We start from the raw sequence: 19,638 nt of genomic DNA on the forward strand, positions 1-19,638 counted from the left end.
TACAAGAGGCCTCTGATTGAAAGGTGCGTGAAGGAGGGTGCGCCCAGAGAAAGGGCGTCTTCAGAGATGCTGCAACGGGCCCAGGCCCCAGATGACAGGAGACCCCCACTGAAATAAGGGGGGAGTGCAGGTAAACCGAGAACTACATGGGGAGGACTCAGAGGCTTGTGATTTTATGTATCCAGAACGAAGGAGAGTCTAAGACGACTCCTGAATACGAAGAAAAGCAGGTTTGGAGAAAACAACAGTAATCCAATTTTGCATATGATACATTGGGGATGCTTGAGGGTTTTCCAGGAGGAAATGTCCCAAAGGCAGTTGGATATGCAGGCACGATGCTCCAGAGAAAGTTCTGGTCTAGGGTCCAAAATGGAAGAACCAGCAGCATTTAGACGACAGCCAGTGCTGTGCACTGCACAACTCCCAGAGCTCCCACGGCTCGGAGTCCCACAGTTGGATACAACTACTACAGCACTCCTCTGGCGGATACCTGTAGTGAATCCGGAGGGAAGGACATCTTTTTCTGATTCATCAAAGTCATGGTACAGATGATGGGCAACAGGTTTGGCAAAAGAGCTCCTCCAGCACAAGCAGAGGCGAGAGGAAGAAAGCGAAGGAACAGGGAGAAGGCAGCTGAGGGAGAAAAGGGACAAAGCAAATCTTTCTGTTCTAGGCATCATTTCACAACTCATCTATAAAGATCCTCTGTATCCTCTCCAGTGAAGGTCACAACAGTTTTATCAACCCCTCCATCCTTCCAGGTCTCAACAATCCATTGCTACAGGGACTATCAGGACTTCCCTGCAAACATGCTCCCTCATCGGGATCTCGGGGGGCTGCCTTCTGTCAGGGCTCCATTCTCTTTGCACAATGCTGCTGGAGAGGATGAAAACACCCCGACGCCTACACACGCCAGGACACAGCCAACAGCTCTCCCCGGGCCTTCAAGCCCTAGGAGACAAGGATCAACACCACTTCAGGGTGTTTTCAAACGGCTTCTCCAAAACTTGGAACATACACAAAAACTCAGGACGCTGCTGAGGTCTCTGCCGCCAGGTGCAGTGTGTCAAACCGGTGGTTCTGAAACAGGCCTGACGGTGCTTCTCCCCCAGAGGACGTCTGACAATGTGCAGAGACATTTCTGGTTGTCACAACAAGGGGACAGGGAGTTCCGCCGGCAACCATGGGGTAGAGGCCAGGGACGCAGCTAAACGTCTTCCAGGGCACAGGACAGCTCCCGCTACAAAGAACTAGCTGGCCCCACATCTGCTGGTGTCAAGGTTCGGAGAACTAGTATTAACTATCAGCTTTTTGAGGCTTAGGACCAATATATACTTCTTGCCCCCAGGCAGGGGCTCAAAAATGTTTATGACAAAATTAAAAGGAAGACAGTTATCACACCGTACTGAAGCAACAGGCAACAATCTCACTTTTTTTTTTTTCTTCTGCGATCACTGCCTCCCTTCTAGGTTTTTCAAACAACCAGAAAGTCAATAAGAAGTGTTAGAAGCCTGGGGCGCCTGGGTGGCTCAGTCGGTTGAGCAACCATCTCTTGATTTCAGCCTAGGTCATGATCTCATGGTTTGGGGATAGGGCGGCATTGGCCCTGTGCTCAGTGCAGGGTCTGCTGGAGTCCTCTCCCTCTGCTCCCCACCCCCATGCACTCTCTCAAATAAATAAAAGCTTTAAGAAAAAGAAGTGTTAAAAGCCTAAAGATATATACGGCTTAAGTGCTTTTCAAGAAAGCAAGTTCTAGCATTTCTATCAAATTCTTCTTTTCTGCCCCCCAAAGAGAAAATCTTTGAAAAGAATTATCTCCTCCTATGTAAAATGTCATTATTATTTTCCAAGAGCCACATAAATAATAATAATAATGGTCTCCTATGAAACACAAAAACACATTTTTTTTTAAAGATTTTATTTATTTATGTGACAGAGAGACAGCCAGCGAGAGAGAGGGAACACAGCAGAGGAGTGGGAGAGGAAGAAGCAGGCTCCCAGCGGAGGAGCCCGATGTGGGACTCGATCCCGGAACGCCGGGATCACGCCCTGAGCATGAAGGCAGACGCTTAACGACTGTGCTACCCAGGCGCCCCCACAAAAACACTTCTTGACCATCGTTCTACATATTGAGATATGCAATTCTGGCAGTTTAGATTAATGAAAAAAGCAAACAATGAAACATAAGCAGAAGCTAAATATAGGTCATCTAAGTTAATCTCACTCGGAGTCCTTTGTATCCATTACTAATTACTGCCTCTCACACCTAACCTCAATAGCCAGCCATTCATTTCTTTTCTCAACTAAAGGAGAGTGAAAAAAACATTCACACATTTTGTAAAGGGGCATCTGACTGAACTTCCGCCATTTTGCTTGGATCCTGACACTAACATTGACTGTGTTCCTAATTTTTAAGGTTCTACTTTAATTTCCACTGTAACTAGACGAGAAAGCACAAAAGTTTTTTCTTTTAAAAACCCTAGACAAACATGTTCCTGCCCTTCCTGGAAATGGAGACAGGATATGGCTATCCCAAACCAGCACCCTCAGTAACTGAAGCCTTTGCGTCCCCCAGTGTTAAGACAATGGCTCCCTTAAGCGTCAGATGCCCTGGGACTGCTACAACCGCTGAATGCATTTTCATGGAACATAAATCACTTTCCCACTACCTGCCACTTACAAACCTGCTTCTCATGAACCTTGGACCCTGCACAATATGGCTCGTCATGTCCTCTGTGACAGCTCAGAACAAGGGACTGTTTGCATAAGTAGATAAAGGGCATTTTTCCTTTTGACACTTGGGTTTTTTCCTCCCCTTGGGCAATGATTTTTTTTTTTAATTAAAATCACAAGAACAACCAATTCCCACATGCCAACTAAATTTAAAAATACTTCCATATTTGCATGTTTCTAATGACTGTTGGGCATTTTAATAGGATTTTAGAGACACAGTTATCTGATCATTTCCTGATATAATCTCCACACGGATCAGATCTCTTGCTCTTATACTTTTGCATGAGAACTTTTAAGCAGCTTTTTGTCCCATTTTGGGGGTCTTCGAAGATTGAAGTAGACCCCTCGTTTACTGGTTGAGAAACTTCCCCATATATGGATTTCCTAAACTCACTTAATCCTCTTGGAACGGAGCTATTGAAAAGAACAAGGATTAGATAATGTTGTTGAGGTGATGGCATTCATATACATCTTAACCCCACAGCTCTGTGCTAGATTCAGGCTGCTTTAAAGGAGGAAAGTGACACACTTCTTACAGGAGCTGAAGTTGCCTGCTTTTTTTTTGCAGCCCTTTCCATAAGCAGCGGAGGAGCCCAGGGGCTGTTTGAAAGTCACAGCAGCAACACCTCTGCTGAGTGCATCACAGCTGCCAACAGTCAGCCTGGCTGCTGGTGTTCTCTCCCCTTCCACTGGCCCAGAACACATGCCTCACCTGCGCGCCCAACTCAGACATAAACAGATGCTGTAGGTAAGTGGTCCAATCACAAAAAGCAAGGCTCCTGTGAGCCAGGTCACGCCTGAGGCTCTCTAGGCATGAACTCGTGAAGTCATGTAATACAAGCTTGGATAAAAAGCCAAGCGAGCAGTTTACAAGCCGAAGGGAAACACAAGGGAAAGTCCTCTGGCTGTAGTGAGAAGAGAAAGAAATAGGCAGAGCACATCCTGGACACGTTTGGATGAGAAATGAGAGGAAAGGTGGGGCAACAGCTGTCTGCTAGGTCTGTTTCAGGGAAATGGTGGAAGAAGTTTCCCTTACTCTGGCCCCTGAGATTATGAGCGCTCCCAATCCAGGCTCATAATTGTAAACTCTTTCGAGGGTCAGAAGCAAGTGACATTGAACAGAGCTGAAGCAGAACAAGAGTGATGTGTGTGCTGATTGTGCTGAAAACAAAGTGGAGCCCGGCATTCTTCCGGAAGAGGCTGGAAATCAGTCTTTGACTTGGCACGTAAAAGCTGGAAGGGGAAAAGCATCAGCCTAAACAAGTCTCATGGGGAGAAAAAAACCCATCTATTAATGAAAAGACCTCTGCATCAGAAAAAGATGGCAGGAGGGATGTATGCTGACAACCTCGAGAATAATGCCAAAGGCCAGAGCCAAAACATGTGATTCCAATGTCAAGGCTAGCGCCCAGCTGGAGCGGCCATGGGAAAGAAAGATACCAGCTGAAGCCGGCACCGAGGGAAGTGGGTGACAAGTCGGCGCCACGGCACCACAAGCGGCAGGCTTGTTTTCTCCCGCCCGTGGGTGTAAGCTGTAAGAGGCTTTCACCCTGTTAGCCTGGGTGCTGGGGAGGCAGGGATGCAGCCGGACTTTGCGGAGGTGCGGTCACGGCCAGCAGGCAGGGAACACATGACCCAAACAGAGATGCTGGCCTCCGGGACAGGTGGGTGCATGGCCCCCAGGCAGAGGCAAAGCACAGGGCAGGAGAGTCAAAATCCAACACAGCACATCCCCCAGGCCAACAAACGTGCCTTGGCCAGGAGAGGAGGAATCAAACACTGCGGCCGATTGTCGCAGAAACAGCTGTGCCGCGGCCGACGCGGCCAAGTGCGCGGAGGCCAGCACGATGTCTTCAAGAGGGTGCCGGCTCCTGGGCGCGGCAGAGACAAAGCTGCCCCTGGGGGCTCGCCGGCCAGTGCCTGCAAAGGGGTACTCAATAAATGATTGTAGAACTGGCTTCACTCTCCTCCTCCTGCCCCCACATGAAAATCCATCAACCAGAACTGACCGAATTTCTCGCAACTTGTTAGGCCAGACAGGATGTAGAAGGATGAAATACTCTCTCTGCCCTCAAGGGGCTTATTGCCATCCAAGCTGAATGGTTTTTTTTCCAAACTGCGTGTAGCCTTCCATAGTGGATAGGCAAAATCAATTAAATAGGTTAAAATCAGCATTGTTTTTATTTATTTATCTGTTTGAGAGAGAGCACGGGAGAGAGCAGAGAGCACAAGCAGGGAGAAGGGGGCAACAGAGGGGCAGAGGGAGAAGAAGCCTCCCTGCTGAGTAGGGAGCCTGATGCAGGACTCGATCCCAGGATCCCAAGATCACAACCTGAGTTGAAGGCAGACGCTTAACCAACTGAGCCACCCAGGAACCCCAAATCAGCATTGTTTTTAACACACACACAGATGGGAGAATAGGAGAGAAAGTTCTTGTGGAACTTCTGAATCAAACATGTACGTTCACTACTATCAAGTCATGATGTTAACACGTATTCCTTACTGTGGGTCAAAGTAAAAATAAGTCTGAAAGTTGCTGATCTATTGAGGAAAACAGGAACACCCTGCCATCTATAAAGAACTTTCACACATGCTAGTTTATGGAATCATCCAGAAACACCATGAGGCGACAGTCATTATTATGTCCATTTTTCCAGCGACTCAGAGAGGTTAACTGACTTATTCAAAGCCACACAGCACAGCCTGAATATAACCCCAGAAGGGTCTGACTCTAGTACATCCTCGAGTACCACAGGAGTTCAGGGACACTGATGAGCAGAGAGGGCTGCAGGGGAAAAGAAAAGGAGAGGAGAGGGCATACACCCTGAAAGGGGCCTGGAAAAGTAGGCAGCTCTTGGCTGGGATGAGAGGGCAGAGATGCAGAAATGAGCTGGGCTTCTGTGGGGGTGAGTGGAGACTCCAGCGTGGTGTAGCAGAGGGCACCGAAAGCTGAGAGCCAATTAAAGTTGGACAGACCCTGGCAGCCCTTAACAGACTGGAGACATCAGGCACAAACACTAACCTCTTAGAACATTACTTGCCTCATCCGTAAGATGGGAGTAATAACAGTTATCTACTTCAAAGCAGACCAAGTGAAATAATGCATGCAAAGTGCTTGTGCTCAACATAGGATAGCTTAAAAAAAGTCACCTCCCTCATGCACAGTCTTGCACCAATGAATGAACACACATCATCATCTTATTTGGCCCTGACAACAATCCTTGAGATAGACCACATTTTTTAGGGCTCAGAAAACTTTGGCAGAGACCAAAGAGGACTTAACGCTGGGGCTTCTGCTGTGGGCTGCTTACTCGACAGAAAGAGGGTAGAAAGAAGGCTGGAGAGCTCAGGCAGGCTGACAGAGGACCTCAAAGACTAGGCAGAGAAATTTAGACTTCCATCAGTAAGAGTCTGGGAGCATAAAAGGTTTCTGAAGAGTAGAGCTATGGGCTGGGGAGGCGGGGTGTGAACAGTAAGCCTCTGAAATTAGGAGAATCATACAGCGCTCAGCACTAAATTTGTAAAGACATCCCAGAGAAACAGCTCTAAGACTTACAAAATTGAAAGTGTTAAATCTAGGGGCAAGAATGCCAGTCAGATGGGGCCTGGTGAGACCTGAGAGCAGAGAAAAGTCAAGATTTTAAGGAAGCCACGGCGGCCTGGCCACTGAGAGCAGTAGGGAGAAGGGAGCCACAGGCAACATCCCTGGATCTCCTGGCAAAGTCAGCCCTCTGCGGAGCGGGACGCAGGCAGCCTAAGTCGGTTCCCTTTGCGGGTTCTCACTGGCAAGCATCCTGACCGTGAACTGGACGCCTTGGACTTAACCTGATGCCATCGGACACTTCCCTTCTCTTTGCTTCTATTCCGCACAGGCCAACGAAGCATCTGATACTGATTTGGCTCCCCATGCAGGCCTGGCTACAGGAAGAGAATGTGTGCTAGTTGTTCCCACACTGGAATCCCAGGCCATGCAATGGAAATAGAAACCGTTCCATCCTCAGTGTAAGTCAGTAGGCTGGCAATCTGGCTTTATACATCCACTTCCTGAACCCGGCCAGCACGAGGGAGAGATGAACTCGCTGTGCTCCTCAAATCCGCTTCTGGGCCCACACAGCTGAGGTCCTCAAGGAACCAAGGACAGCCCATGGGATCCGCTGCTCTGTAAAACCTCCTGGGAAACACCCGCTCTGCCATCTGCGGGGTGGCTGGGAAAGCAAGGGGGACTCGTGTCAGCAAAGCTAGCTTCAAAGCCACAGAGGTTAGGGAACCAAAATAGATAAACTAGACGAGAGGCAAGAGGAATGTGGAAGGGGGGGAAAAAAAAGGAAATGACAAGAGAAACAGAAAGGGGCAGATGCAAAGAGGACTCTGAGATTTTCGATTTCGGGGACTCCCCAACTCTAACACACAGGGAGGAGGTTTGTAGAACCCGAATTTGGCTCGAGATGTCCATCTAAGATGACACATAGTAACTACGGGCAAGCCAATGACCGAGTGGGACCAGAAAGGTATTCATTATACTGCCGGGCACCTCGTTCTCGTCACGAAAGTTTACTGAGCATTGACAATGTGCCAGATAGAACTCCGCCAGTCACTGGGAGCCCTGTCTTCAGAGAGCTTAGTCTAGTGGTGTTGACAGGCAGGTTAATTTGTTATTTTAGTAAAAAGAGGTGGTACAATGAGGGTACATACAGAGGACAATGGGGACATCTAAAATAATGAACACCATGAGCGAGAGAACCAAGCTTTTTCAGCCAAAAGAGCCAAATTATTTTTAAAAAGAATCAATGTTATTTTTTCATCTTGTTGATTTTAAATCAAATACCTAACTTTATTTCATTTTTTTTAAAGATTTTATTTATTTGACAGAGAGAGCATGCGCACAAGAAGGAAGAGCAGCAGGCAGAGGGAGAAGCAGACTCCCCACTGAGCAAGGAGCCCGATACGGGGCTCGATCCCAGGACCCTGAGATCACGACCTGAGCTGAAGGTCGACACTCAACTGACTGGGCCCAGCCAGGCGCCCCACTGTCTTTCATTCTATACGTGGTGAAAATAAATAGTAACAGGACTAGAAAATGTGCTCTTTGCTGAGAGACTGCAGCAACATGTGTAGAACACTGTCAGTAATAAAATAAAGGCAGATGCCAGCTTGAGGACAGCCCACGGAAAGGCAAACATCTACTATTCAGGCCAAAAACCAAACCCTCACGTAATGCATTGCCTGCCTACGTAAAGACCACACACTCATCTAGTTTCATCATCTGGTACAGAATTCCCAAACTGTAACTCATATTAATTTAATTTTCCACTCACTGAAAATTTAAGAGATCACAAAATCTCAGAGCTGATAAGGCAAAATTAGAAAGCAAAACAATTCCAGGATACTGTTATCTTGCAACTCAACAGACTTTTCCAGAAGAATAATAATCTCAAGTATGTAAACCAAAGAAAACATTTTAGGGCCACTCAAAATTGGAAATCTTGGAAAGACCAAGGATCTTCCTCAATCACCATGACAGGGTCAACAGAGGTACACAGGAAAACACAGAGCTGAGAGCATGAATGGCCGACATAAAAGAAATGCAGAGCTATCAAGAGCAGATACAGAGACAGTCGTGGTTAGGGCTCAAACCTTCTGCCTACGTTTTTTTCCTCCCTCAGCCCCATCCTCCATCCTCGCCTGAGTAAAATGTACTAGCCGTGTTTGCAGAAGAGTAAGACTGGAAAAACGGGGGAACAAATACTTCCATTACACCTTCCACAGAACAGGCCTTCAAAACTACATTTGTCCCTGGTAGTCTGCTCTTATGGTTGTTCCACTAGCCAACACTGAGGAACGTTATAGGAAATTCTTATTTACTGTAGGGGCTTTACTAGGTTCTATGACTTCTCTAAGCAATAGTATGTATTTTGTAACATGAGGCTGACTGTGCTCACTCCTTGCACTGGCTGATAGGAGGCTCAGAAAACATTTGCAGCTCACTTTCAGAAGTTCAACTGCCTACCAGTGTGAAAGCATTACTTTTATCCCTTATTTTCCCCTTTCACATTCTCCTAATTAAAAGTAATCAAAGACAAAAATATATGTTAATAGCAAATATTTATTATTAGATATTCCAATGCCATCGTCTATCTATCCTCTAGCTTACATTATGACTCCTTAAACCATGTGTTTTTAATATGTATTAAATTGTATATATTTAAAAATTAAATTTTGGTTTTGGAAAAGCTACGGTATGAAGAGATGGGCAGATGGATGAGTAAATTAGTAGATGGGTGGAGAAATAGAGCAGTAGCTCATTTCTGTGGTGGCTTTTCAACCTTATGATGGAGAAGGGGCACAGACAATGGCAAATGGCTGGAGATACACTCGGTAGGACTTGGTTACCCCGAGCTGCAGTCTAGAGACTCCCACGTGAAAGCAATTTTAGCTACGATCTGTGATAGAGCAGCAGAAAAACTAATATTCCCATCGTACACAGGCTACAATCCACTGGAGCAGCTTGTCTGTACCCCTAATTTGCCTGTTTATAAGCACATATAAATCCTGAATGCAAATTTCAGGGTCGGAAGGAAAAAACATGCAGATGAAGAAACACAATACAATGTCCAAACCAGCTGAGAGCCAGGGTAGCTTAGCAGGGGGGCGGTGGGGGGGGGGCACAGAGGGAGAGGAATACAGACAGGGAAGGAGGACACAGCCAGGGAGGGAGGGACACAGACAGAGGGAGAAGGTCTCGAAGAAGCATCCACATGACACCGACTTTCCCCTTGTTCACCCTTGACCAGGTCAATGCATTTTCATCTTCCCCGCATTTTCTCCTCTCTGCCCCCCTAAGTCCACAAACTTCCTCCCATAGAACCAAGCGAAACTGGCTAGGATGTAGGAAGTACCCGGGTGACAGCTGTCAGTACCTGGAGAGGCCCAAGAATCAGGGCTGCCAGGGCCTACAGCCAGTCACGACAGACCGAACCCCGGGTAGCAGGAGTTCCTACAGCTCACTCGGAGCCCACCTGCCCACTTTTCTCACTCCAACGAGTTCTAGCAGGCTGCATTACCTGGCTTTCAAACCAGAGACTTATGATAGAGCAACAAATTAGAAGTGAGGAAAGGGGCTGGCCCCGGGCTTCAGTGACAAAAGCAAAAGCCGACAGCCCAGGACACCTCACATCCTGAAGGGTAGGTGAAGAAATGGGCCCACCCAGAAGTCTGTGCCACTGACGGAGGGGAGGCAGCAGGCTGCCGAAGTGGGACGATGTGGTGACAGGTGGGCCCGGGGCTGCCAGGGGACAGTGTCTGCAAGGGGCCGGCAAGCCCCCAGGAGCACCAAGAATGGTCACAGACAAGAAGACGTCCCATAGAGTGGGTCAGCTCTTTTCAAATTTATAATGTTAGTATAATTAAAACATTAATAAAAATACTATTACACTTCCAAAAATTGTATAATAAAATTCCATTCTATCAGATAAGCAAAAATACATGTACTATAATGACGGATATGTGTCATTCTACATTTGCCCAAACCCACAGAATAGACAACACCAAGAGTGAACCGTAAGGGAAACTACCGTCTTTGGGCATTATAATGTGTCCGTGCAGTTTCATCCCCGCCACTCTGGTGAGTAATGCTCATAATGGGGGAGGTCATCCGTGTGTAAGAGCAGGACGTACATGTGAAATCTCTGTACCGTCCTCTCAATTTTACCGTAAACCTAAAACTACTCTAAAAAAAATAAAATCTTTAAAAATAAATACATAAACATTAAAACAAAATAAATCTATCATGTGAGGTTTGGGAAATTTGACAGTTGGGCAGGGGGGCAGTCCTTGTACTTAAAACGGTTAGGAACTACCGAAATATCAGAGACAGTCCTCGAAGTCAGCCATCTGGATTTAAATCATGGCTGCTTCTCTCAATTTGAGCATCTGTAAAATGGGCATGAAACCCTCTATCGCACAGGAGTTTGTGAAGAAAACAGCCCAGGGCAGTGACTATTTCCCTTGGTTGAATTAGTTTGTTCATACATTTAATAAACAAGTACCATTGCCCATCACCGGGCACTGTGGACGCAGTGATGACCCCCCAAGATTTCCACCGTTAAGGATGGGATAGTCCAGTGGGGGACACAGAGAAGACAGACCTCACCACCACAGTGGGCCCAACACTAGAACTGGGAGCCCAGGGGCAGTGCACGAGACAGACAGCTGACCAGAATACAAACAAGACAGAGCAAAGCCTAGGCTGCAGCACAGTCATGAGAATTAAAGAGTTTTAACTCATCAATTACTTCCTTCAGCAAGTATCTAAATACTGCCACGTGTTGGGGCGCCTGGGTGGCTCAGTCGTTAAGCATCTGCCTTCGGCTCAGGGCGTGATCCCGGAGATTTGGGATCAAGCCCCACGTCAGGCTCTTCCGCTGGGAGCCTGCTTCTTCCTCTCCCACTCCCCCTGCTTGTGTTCCCTCTCTCTCTCGCTGTCTCTCTGTCAAATAAATAAATAAAATTTTTAAATAAATACATACATACATACTGCCACATGCCCACACTGTTCCAGAGGCCGAGGTCACAGCGGAGGACAGACCAAAGCCCCTGCCTTCGTGAAGCTTACCTTTGGGGAAGGAGATATAATACCATAAGCAAATAGCTGAGTAAAAATTATGTCAGTGTGGGGAAGGAAACTCAAGCCAGGGAGAAGGCAAGGGGAGGCCATGTTAACGCGGGGCTGGGCGAAACGGAGTCCTGAGCTGTCTGCAAACGGGCACTCCAGGAGGACTGGAAAGCGTGGGAAAGCTCTGAGCGGGAAACTGCCCGGCCCGGTCATCTCAGTAGCTTGCTCAGGTTCCCGATGTTATGTTTCCAGAGGGCAAGGAGGACTTCAGAAAGAGGTCCGCTCAAAGCAATTAAAACGGTGATGTTAACAGGGGAAACCCTCAGCCCTCCAGAAAGGCAGCCGCCCCAAATCATGCCGTCTTCCCAGAAGCCACGGCTTTGCCATACCACCTCTTCCAGCCTCTGGCCTCCCTTTCTCGCCTTTAGCCACTAAAATGAATATGGAGATGAAAAGAAATTGTAAATACACTTCCCTCATGTAGCACCTTTTCCCCACTCACCTGGAACATGTTTACCTCATTGACAATAAACAGTCCAGATTGTCTAACTCCTGAGAAAGAGCCATGTCACAATCACAGTGATTTGTTTAAAGAATCTTGCCCACTGCATAATTAGCCCATAGGTCACCATCTGTCTCCAAGTCCTCATAAAACTAACCATATGTTGTTTTCATCAAGGACGGCACTGAAGTAACATACACTCAGCCCCAAGAAAAATGCTACAAACCCGTTTTTCCTACGGTGGAGGGGCTGCGGGGTGTTGGGAACATATACTTCTTTCTCCATTACCACATTTAAAAAAAATTTTTTTTTCCCCACGACCATCGTTTATTATAAAGGTGAACCCTGACCCTCACGATGGGCTGATGGGTAGGATTTCTGGTAGCAAGCACGGGCACCAAGACCTCCAAACTTTGGGGCATTTGCAGTGATGGGGATCAGCTAGCAGCGGGGTCCAGTCATACTGGGTGAGGATGTCTTTGTTCTCCTTGCAAGCCTCATCCACGTATTTCTGGTAACAGGCTACCAGGGCTTCGGAGACAGATTGCATCAATCTGGGCCACAAGACCACCCCCTTCACGCAGACTCAGATGTCCACCCTGGCAAATCACTCCTTGGCCCAGAGCAGAACAGTTCCAGGAGCCTGTGATGCCGCGTGCGCGGCTCATCACCCTGCGGGGCGGCCTGTTCACCCTGATGAGGCCACTGCGCCATGTGTGGCCACCTTCTTGCACCCAAAGACCTGCATGGACCACAGAGGGCCTGTGGACCCCATGGCTGCAGAGCTCCTTACTGCACAGAAACTGCAACCAGAAAAGCACATTTTTTTCTTAATATACAAAATTTTTATTTGGTTCTGTTCATGCTTTGTGCATGGCTACCAACCCAAGCAACTATAATCATTTCTAGAAATGTCCAAAGGGGTTCTTCCAGGAGACACTGGGTCAACAAGCTCAGAGACCCAGAATTTTAGTTCTTTTCTATGGTCTGATCTGGCGATACAAATGCCCGCGAGCAAATATATATTCTAAACGATTCTTCCTCCCTATTGTCTACTGCATTTTGTAACTCCAAGTCATCAAATACCAACTTTTCAGTCAGAGTAACTGTGCTTTAAAGTAGATAAATGAATCATTTTTTGAAACCATACATGACCAGTCATCTGGGGCGCCTGGGTGGCGCAGTCAGTTAAGCGCCTGACTCTTGGTTTCCGCTCAGGTCACGATCTCAGGGTTGTGAGATCAAGCCCCCGAGCTGGACTCTGCACTGAGCACGGAGTCGGTTTCAGATTCTCTCCCTCTACCTCTGCTCCTCCCCCAGCTCGCTCGCGCACGCTAATAAATAAAAGCTTTTAAAAAGTCATCTAATACTATTTTGATTTGAAAGCAAGAATCCTCAAACTGTTGAGTTCTGCTCCCCTCCTCCTATCACCCACCAATGACTAAACAATCGGAATGAACAGCAGCACAAAATGTTCTAGATTTTAGTCTGGTTTAGCTTATTTTTTTAAGCACAATATGATAAAAATCATCCCAAAAAATGTGCCTACATGTAGTTTAAAATTACATGGCAAGGAACACCAAAGCATTTAGACAACTCAAGAACACTGGAATCTCATGGTGGAAGTGGGTCATTAACACTGCTAAGAAGCAGAGAAACCGCTCTTCATCAACTCACTTCCCTTAGGGCATTATTAAATTAATCTGACCCATGGTTTACAGAGTCAAGAATAAACTATATTTACAAAACTAGCCACAATTTCATCATTTAAAAAAAAGGCCAAGAATTTCCTACAAGACTATCAACTCCATGTGGCCTGGGAAAGTATTTGTTGAACTAAATTGGCACTAGGAGAAATTCTAACTTTCTAGATTGCTTGACTTATTAATCCCTGAGTTAACCCTTGTCACCAAAACCATCAAGCTCTCAAGGTTTAAAGGTTTAGCACTTACAGAACTTGAGCTGCATGTATTTTTTGTAAACTTACCAACTATTAATGATTGGCAGGGTTCCTCCCTCATGGATCAGAAATTTTGTTAAAGGCTATTTTCTATTCTCCACCAAGAGCATTTACTTTACACACATGCATGTCACAGAAGACTAATCCTCATGAGACTTTAAAGTTATTCCTCAGAGATCTCAAGCATTCCCCCAGAGACTTCTTTAACTTAAGGGATTTTAGGACTAGACCTTACCAAGGACTAGGTCTTCCTCAACTTACAATGGGGTTATACACCAGTAAACCCACCATAAGTTGAAAATATTCTAAGCTGAAAACGCATCCGATACACCTAACCTACCAAACGTGCGAGCCTAGCCTATCTTAGACATGCTCAGAATGCTTACAGCAGCCTACAGTTGGCAAAATCATCTAACGGAAAGCCTGTTCTTTTTTTTTTTAAGATTTTATTTATTTATTTGACAGAGATAGAGACAGCCAGCGAGAGAGGGAACACAAGCAGGGGGAGTGGGAGAGGAAGAAGCAGGCTCCCAGCGGAGGAGCCCGATGTGGGGCTCGATCCGGGAACGCCGGGATCATGCCCTGAGCCGAAGGCAGACACTTAACGACTGAGCCACCCAGGCGCCCCCGGAAAGCCTGTTCTATAACAAAGTGTTGACGATCTCGTGTGATTTATTGAATACTGTACTGAAAGTGAAAAACAGAGTGGTTTTAAGTATATCGATTGTTCATCCTCGGGATCTTGTGACTGCCTGGGAGGTACAGCTGCTGTCACTGCCCAGCACACGACAGAGTACCTACTGCATATCACTAACCTGGTAAAAGGTCCAAATTCAAAATCTGAAGTATGGGTTCAACTGAACGTGTATTGCTTTTGTCCCATTGTGAAGTCGAAAAATCGTACGTTGAACGATCCTGAACCAAGGGACCATCTGTATTTGCAGTCTCACAGGGACACGGTAGTCGTTAGCACAAGCTGCGCTAGTTCGTCATGTGCCCGACCAAGATTTCTCCCCCTCCCTGCATGGCAATGAGTCACCATGAAAAGAAACAGTAGGTGATCAAAGGACACAGAGACAGACGCAGCTTCCCAACCTGGCTCTGCCTTGTACCTTTCTTTCAGCCTTGGTTTCATCTTTCCTAAAATGAGAAAGCCACCTCCAAGCCACAGTAACTATGAATATTATGGCAAAGCATGAAAGGTGCTTAACAAGGGGCCGGACCCGCAATGGACAAATAAGAACCGTACTGAACAGGTCAGAGATGGCTCTGCCCAACCAAGCCTACTTTTTGTAATCTGGTGAAAACAGTCTTTACCCACTTATCGCTTTATTTAAATCCATCGAAATAAGCAAGACTACGATGAAGACTAAGAGTGAGCTGGTTGAAGCAGGTTGGAGCTGGAGTGTGCAGAGGACTTGAGAGGGGCAAGCAGCAGACACCGGGACACTGAGCGCCAAGTGGCAAGGGACAAATCTGCTCTCCAAAGCCGCAGGGATGCAGAGCTTACAAGTCCCCTTTTCAAAGAGTATCTAGCGACACAGAGGAAAGCTCACTATGGAGTGGTAGATCGGAAAAAAAAAAAAATGAAGCACAAATATAAATATATTGTACATATACAAGTATTTGGGGGAAAATGTAAAATTATTTTAAAATATATAAATTAGCACAGACAAGCACTATACACACACACACACACACACACACACTCCTCTCACACTCATTTATATACAAGCTTTCTGAATTTGGAGGAATGATTTGAACACATAGTTTATCTATAATGGGGGGGGGGGGCGGTTAAAGAAGAGCAAGCCCATACTGTCAGTGTCTTTCCCAATGACACAACAGAAATGCTCATCTTTCCCCTCGAAGCTCTTCAGCATTTGTATTTCCTCCTCTATTTACCAGGTTTCAGTGATTACTTACTAGGTGACTACCAGCCAGAGCCACTGGGATTGACCCATGGGCTCCTTTTCTTCAGAATGAAAAGGAGGGTCAGGAAATAATATCCAAGCTCTTCTCCATATCTCAATTAACGGGGGAAAAAAGACTTCTTATGGTTTAAAAATTTTCTAAATAACCAGTACCTCACACAATATTCTATGAGCTTTTCCCTCTTTCATTAGAGACTACAGTACAATATCCTGAATACTATATCCAAAGCCATGCCCATCCAACTTCCTTAAAAGAAAAAAATAGTTATTTCCTTTCTTTGAAGGCCTAGAGTATTCTCTCACCTTCTGGATTTCACATGATTTATAAGAGAAACAGTATTATTTTTTTTCCTCCCTCAGTTTATATGCACACATCTACTTTTCTATCTTACTAAAACTTCAAATTATTGAACTCAAAAATCAATCTGTAATGACACGAATCTTGAAGTTATACTGCCAAGTACACAATATACATATATTTTGCTTTAAAAAAAAAAAAAAAAAGAGGGACGTCAGTCAAGCATCTGCCTTCAGCTCAGGTCATGATCCCAGGGTTCTGGGATGTAGCCCCATGTTGGGCTCCTTGCTCAGCAAGGAGCCTGCTTCTCCCTCTACCTGCTGCTCCCCCTGCTTGTGCCCACACACAGTGCTCTCTGACAAAATCTTAAAAATAAATTTAAAAAATTTTTTAAATTAAAAAAGGAAAAAAACTGCACATCCAACAAATTAGAGTATCTGGATATGTTGATTATCTTTGATTATCTAGACATTTTACTTCAAAAGAGGTTATGACTAATAAAGATTTTTTTCTAGCATAAACTTAGCTCTTGCTTTAATTAAGTCCTCTATCCTGATATTCATGGAGATTAAAAACTGGTTTTATATTCCGCTGTAAGATAAAAACCAAAATCTAAAACTAAATTATAAAACAATTCATCCTCTCTCTCTTATTTCTATGAGAGAAAAGCAGCAGCGTCACCCCACTTATCAACCACAATGCTCGCGCGACACCTCAAAGGGCTGCGATCTACAGTACCTGGCGCTTCTCATCCAGAAGTCACTGATGTACTGAATTTAAAAGGTTTACTGCCCTTAGAATTTTCCGACAGGCGTGCCAACCAGAATCCGTAATTTTCCACTCAAACTCCAAGTGTCTCATCCTCTGGCTTCTCCTACCCAAGCGTCTCTGCTGGTGTAAAATACACACCTTTCCCTCATCGTATTGCTCCAAAATTGACTTCCAAACGCATCAAGGGATCATGACCTATCATTATGCAAGTGATGGGATTTGCCAGCATCTTTAACCCAGGTTTCTATGGTACTTGGGTCCATTTCTTTCAGACCAGGACTGTACCCATTCACACCAGTTCGCATCTGACAAGAGTGTCAGGAGGACAGACAGCAGAAGTGAGAAAGCGCCAAGGAAAACGGGACTACCGGGGAGAAAGAAAAGCAGCAAGGTCTCCCAGCCTTCCGGAGCACTGGTTCCGGAGCCCAACTGTTCCGACTCAAATCCAACTCCACTGTTTACTGGCTGTGTCAACGCGGAGAGACTTCCCCTCTTTGTCAATCAGTCCCCACAGCTAGAAATGGAGATCTCACAGGGCTAATTCTTAGGGGGTCTGTCATGATAAAAAGACAATCAAAGATGAAGTCCTCAGTTCAATGCCTGGTGCATGGTAAACCATAAATATTAGCTATTTTCAGAGACCTGTTTACCAAATGGGGAACTAAGAAAGCCCTGAGAGATGCAAGATCATTAATTACACCTTAGAGAGGAGCTGCCCACATCACATCAGACCATAAGATTCAACACACATCCTGGTTTTTGGCACTTATTAATTCTGGAGAGCTAATTAGAAAATGAAATTTATTTTAGGAAAGAAGTGCAAACAGCTATGCGGAGTTAATCAATTATGCAAAGCTGTGTGGTCAGGAGGCAGTCCCAAGTCTCACTGACCCCCGCCCCCCGGAATGAACTTGAAACAGGAGCTGAAAACTCCATCACCTTGATCCCTGAAGAGCCAACCCACCTGTGAAAAAGTTCACTCACCATCCCCCTAAATGCTTACCCTGAAAGAGAAAATAATCCCAGAATTAAATTCGGTTTATCTACTCAAGAGATGAATTTCCCTCCCGGCCCTTTCCCAAACAATAACCCCTGGATTTTTCCCTTCTTTCCACCAGTATTTATTAGCATTTATAATATGCCAAACCCTGCGCTGGGGGATAGGATGCAAACAAAACAGTCACAGTCCCTTCCCTTTCTGAAAGCTGAGAATAGTCTGCCCTTTATTTAGAAAAATCACGCCCACTGGATTGGAGACTTGAAATCCACTGCAGAGGAATGTGAAGTTCTGTAGAATAGACAGGACTGTTGAGCTCTAGGATGAAACGAGCACTGAGACAGAGGTCCTCCTGGCATACTGCATCTGAAAGAGTGAACAAAATTATGCATGTGCCCATACCTGAACATCCTTCCAATTCTTGCCTTTGTCCCACCAAACTATAGAAGAAATAGCTAATTACTCTGGTTCCCGCTCTCTCAAGACCAGATACAGGTACAGCACAGCTCTCCGCTCCTCTTCCAGTCCTCCTCTGGCCATCCTAGGAGTCCCTTCCTCTACCTCGAGCAGGGCACTGCCTGCAAGGCACACCTCCCCACGCAACACCAGTGGAAGGCTTCTAGACAGAGGAAGGATGGTCTATCTTTCACCCGCATACACCCCGTACCATTGACCGTTGTCCTATGTTCTCTAGTACATAATAACTATCCCTGATGTCATTACAAATGTCAAGGACATAGGGAGAAGTGCTGGGTGGAGGGGCTGGGCGGGGGAGGGGGGGGGCAGAGCAGCTGCCGCCCCCAGGTCCTCAGAGGGGGCAAGGTCAGCTGCCACAAAACATCCGTGCCCAGTGAGCCCCGGCCGGCTGGGCTCCCTCCACGCTCCCAGCTCCATCCTGCATCTCCAGCTTCCTCATGCATGTTCCTCTTCCCCCGATCAGAATCACCGCAACCTCAGTCAGAGGAAGAAAAGAAGTTCTCAACCTCCACAAACCTATGCCCCAGCGCAGCATTTCACACGTGAGCCAGGAGCCGGCTGAATCTCTGGAGCCCTAAACCAGTGAATCACCCGAGAGACCGTTAATAGCACAACCCGTGCAACTCTGCAGAAAGGATCCGTGGTTGTTTTCATAGAGCGAGCCCGCAAGAGCGTGAACAGAGCCCGTGAATGTTCAAGCAAAAGCCAGAGCTCCATTTTCTGTTCAATTTGATTATTTTTTAACACTTCTTTGAAATAACATTGCGATTCGTTTTCCCAGTAAAAGTGTAAGATAACAATAAAGACAGGAAAACTGCATTATGAGAATGTACTTCCACATTAAGCTGCCACACACAGCTATCACTCTCCATCACCCGTGTCGCTTTTCAAGACTTTCTCTAATCCCAGCCACCTCGTGCAGCACCAAGAGGGCATTTAGGCTTATCTGTGGAAAGCAAAAGCTCCCGGGCTATGTTTATTCAAGTCAGATCTCCATAAACAACATGAAGGGCAGGCACGAAAAAAATTTTTTTAATTATTTCATTGCAGTTCTGGGAAATTTTCTGTGAGAGTGTATGTGAAATTTTTCACACACTTGTATTTATATGCCCCATTAGGTTTTTTTAAAAATCTTTTCGATCCAAAAGGATGTTTAAATCATCCTACAAAATTTATATGCATATATGATGACTGCCGAAGATATCTGCTCTGTGACATTTTCATATTACACAACCGCATTTTCTTCCATTAGTGATTTCGTCTAGGAAAAAAAATCTTTCATACCTGTTTGCCTAGAGAAAATAGAAATACTAGGTGCAACATAACTGTTCCTCTAAGAAAAATAAGCTCTTGCC

At 45.9% G+C, this 19,638-nt stretch overlaps 1 protein-coding gene and 1 pseudogene across 1 annotated transcript in view; both read right to left on the minus strand.

Annotated features, from left to right (window-relative positions):
- TSPAN5 (tetraspanin 5) overlaps nt 1-19,638 on the minus strand; it is a 157,638-nt gene that overhangs the window by 73,091 nt on the left and 64,909 nt on the right. The gene's annotated exons all lie outside the window — the stretch shown is intronic.
- On the minus strand, nt 8,976-15,364 carry LOC130543223 (40S ribosomal protein S16-like; annotated as a pseudogene).

Source organism: Ursus arctos, unplaced genomic scaffold (assembly GCF_023065955.2).
Source record: "Ursus arctos isolate Adak ecotype North America unplaced genomic scaffold, UrsArc2.0 scaffold_9, whole genome shotgun sequence".
Classification (NCBI taxonomy): Eukaryota; Metazoa; Chordata; class Mammalia; order Carnivora; family Ursidae; genus Ursus; species Ursus arctos.